Raw genomic sequence first — 3,280 nt, forward strand, 5'->3', positions numbered from 1 at the left:
TGAACATCTACAGAGATTTTGGAATTCCATTCATTCATTGTTGCACCCTTCTCCCCACACAAACCCCTCCCCCCACCCCAAATATAATCCACTCTGCAACCCTCATTGCGTACTCCTACGATAAAAATAAAAATAATGCCCTAAAATATAATACTTTTAGACTATTCTCTCCCCCATAGACTTCAATGCCGTAAACATATTTCATCCAGTTGGAAAGAATTTTTATAGAGGAAGATATTTGGATGCCCAGCAGTTGTTCCTGTTGTTGTTATGTGGCACAATGTACAATAACCCTGAGACCTAATCTATGCTGTGCCAACCTTATTGTCTCTGACATTACTGTCATTACAATACCCTCATTACCCAGTCACTGAGTCAATCCATCTCATCGAAGGTCTTCCTTTTGTATGCTGTCCCTCCACCTTTCCAAGCATAATGTCCCACTCCAGGGATTGGTCCCTCCTTGCAACATGCCCAAAGTATGTCAGACAAAGCTTGTGAATCCTTGTCTGCAAGAAGCAGCCTGGTCTCACCCTCTCCAGGACAAACCTGTTTATTCTCCTGGCAGTGCAAATCAAAACTACAATGAGATACCATCTCACCCTAGTAGCAGTGGCAACGTTTAATAGGACAGCAAGTAATAAATCTTGGAATGGATGTGGAGAGATAGGAACTATAAGTAGAATTGTAAAATGGTACAACCACTCCAGAAGGCAGTTTGGCATTTCCTCAAAAAGCTGTAAATAGAAATTCCGTATGACCAGCTATTCCACAACTTGGAATATATACCCCAAGGAAATTAGAACTGAGGCACAAATGGAGATTTGTACATTAATGTTCATAGCAGTATTATTCACCATCACAAGAACATGGAAACGGCCCAAATGTCCAACCATAATTGAATGGATTGAGAAATTATGGTACATTTGCAGGATGGAATACTATGCAGCATGCAGGAGCAATTATTTTTAAAATCACAACTAACTTGGAAGGGACTGGAGAGCATTATGCTAAGTGAACTAGCTCAGTCCCGTATGGACAAATACTGTGTAAGACCATTATTGTAGAACTAGAAATATAACTAGTAAAATGTGTATGAGGACCCAAGGGGGAGGAAGGTAGGAGCAGAGGGGTGAGGATAGGCAGGGAGATAATCATAGGGTCACACAATCTGATGTGTGGAAGGAGGAGTAGGCAAAGGAAATGAGAAAGATCCAGTGTGAAAAACAATGTACATGAACTTTTAAAAATTATTTTATTGGGAAAAAAAACATGTTGGGGACACATGGAGGTGAGGGTTGGGAGAAGAAGGGTGAGGATGGGCAGGGATGAAAATTGCAGGGATGCAGTTGCAAGGCTGCACAAAGAAAATGAAAAGGATCCAGTGGGGACCAGATGATTCAGGGCAATGGTAAGTGTAGTCCAATAACGATTAAACAAACTGTCTTTTTCATTTGTGGGTTTCTCATTTGGGAATTGGGTGCAGACTCTCTGGCTTCTTCATGCTGAACAGCGGCATTGATGTGAAGGGGGAAAGGGAGTACACTTTATCACCTTACTGGTGGTCTTGGGTTAACGCTGCTTGTTTTGTTAGAAGATGTTTTCCTGACATGTACTCCCCTCTGTACTGTAAAGTGTTTTCCCAGGTGGGTCCAGTGGGGATGGCTGACTGAACCCTGAGGTTCCATCCTCCCTTGCTTCCTTAGCTGGCATTTGTACTTCCTTTTTATCTCTGGAACTGGGTTCAGGGTCAGGTCTGGAGTAAAACTCAGTGTGAAGGTTACCTACAGAAAAGGGAGCAAATCTAGAGAGAACAAACTTGTGAGTTACAAATAGAAGGGCTTTGGGGGTGTTACTTACAGGTGTACTGGGGGAGGGGGTGGAGGAATGTAGCCTTGATAAAATTCTCTGTATACCCTAGGCAGTTTTTTCTACACAGGGGTCAGATGGTACAATCCAAGGGCGGAGGAGCTCACCCTGACGGCTGGCTCACCCCACCACCCACCGGGGGCTGAACGCACATACACGAACTTTTTCAGTAAATCAATACAAAATCATTTTATTTTTTAAAAAAGACTCTTTCACATGAAGTTCATATTCAAGAATTTTTGAAATAGGCAAATACAAAATGGAATAACATGTATTCCCACTGGACCAATGTCAAAGCTCTAAGGCAGGTGGAGTAGCTCTCTGACATAGGAACCTCCAAAGCTGGTTTATGGGGTGCTGTAGCACATCCCAGGGAGGAGGATTCTGAACAAGCCCTTGACCTTCTTTGTCAGCTCTCCCTTAGCCCTGCTGGCTGGAAAGCAAAGCAGTGTTGGGTGCATGTATCTTAAACCACGAGGTACTCTTGGGAGAGGGTTCTGGTGGCCTACTGACAAGAAGCTGCACTGCAATCCTGAAAGCATGTGGTTTGAACCCATCAGCTGCTCTGTGGGAGAAGGATGGGCAATCTCCTCCCAAGTTATTTACTGTCTCTGAAAACCCACTGGAGGGCCAGCTATGGGTCAGATCCAACTCGACAGTATATAACAAAACAACGACAACAAAAAACCTCTTGGGAATGGAGGGCAAAGGTGGAACCAGACAGAAGGACTTCGTGGGACAAGGCCAGCTAATGAGATAGTCATCTCCAAACTTGCACATTTTGTTGTCATTGTTGTGTGCTATTAAGTCAATCTGACTTAGAGTGACTTACATACAACAGGACACTGCACAGGTAAATAAAATTGATCTTCTGAAATGTTATTAACATTTCCTAAGTTTTAATTCCAGGAGCTGTACTCCAGCTGTTGATGGGTACACACACTCAGCATCACCAACATTTTCCTCTTTTTTAAAAAAAAATTATTTTAATTAAAGTTATAAAGCAATTGGGTTTTGTATTCATTCATTAATACACATTTTCTTTTCTTTTGCCCCTTGCCTCCATTTAAGCCACAATGTATGCCCTGTTCCAGATTGTAAAATGCAATACACACAATGTCTAACTGTCTGTTCATTTCAGATTGACCTTCCCTTCACCTATTGCAAACCAAATAAATATTTACCCCCTTTCATTCCATATAGCATGTCCTCTTCCAGACTGTTAGCTGCATTACTTAGAAAGGCTGGTCATGCATTCTTTAGGACTGACCTTCTTTTCCCTTGTTGCAATGCAGTACTCCTTATTCATCCATTCTTCTCCTGCTCTCCCCACCCTTCCCTCTAACCATCTTTTTTTTTTAAATTTTTTTATTTATTATTTCAATGAAAATTTACACAGACTTTGGATTTC

General features: G+C 42.0%; 1 pseudogene; it reads right to left on the reverse strand.

Annotated features, from left to right (window-relative positions):
* Positions 1–2,023, reverse strand: part of LOC102873232 — a 10,631-nt pseudogene extending 8,608 nt beyond the window's left edge.
* Between the last annotated feature and the right edge of the window lie 1,257 nt (positions 2,024–3,280).

This window comes from Elephantulus edwardii, unplaced genomic scaffold, assembly GCF_000299155.1.
Source record: "Elephantulus edwardii isolate Elephantulus edwardi_28Jun2011 unplaced genomic scaffold, EleEdw1.0 scaffold00064, whole genome shotgun sequence".
In the NCBI taxonomy this organism is placed as follows: domain Eukaryota; kingdom Metazoa; phylum Chordata; class Mammalia; order Macroscelidea; family Macroscelididae; genus Elephantulus; species Elephantulus edwardii.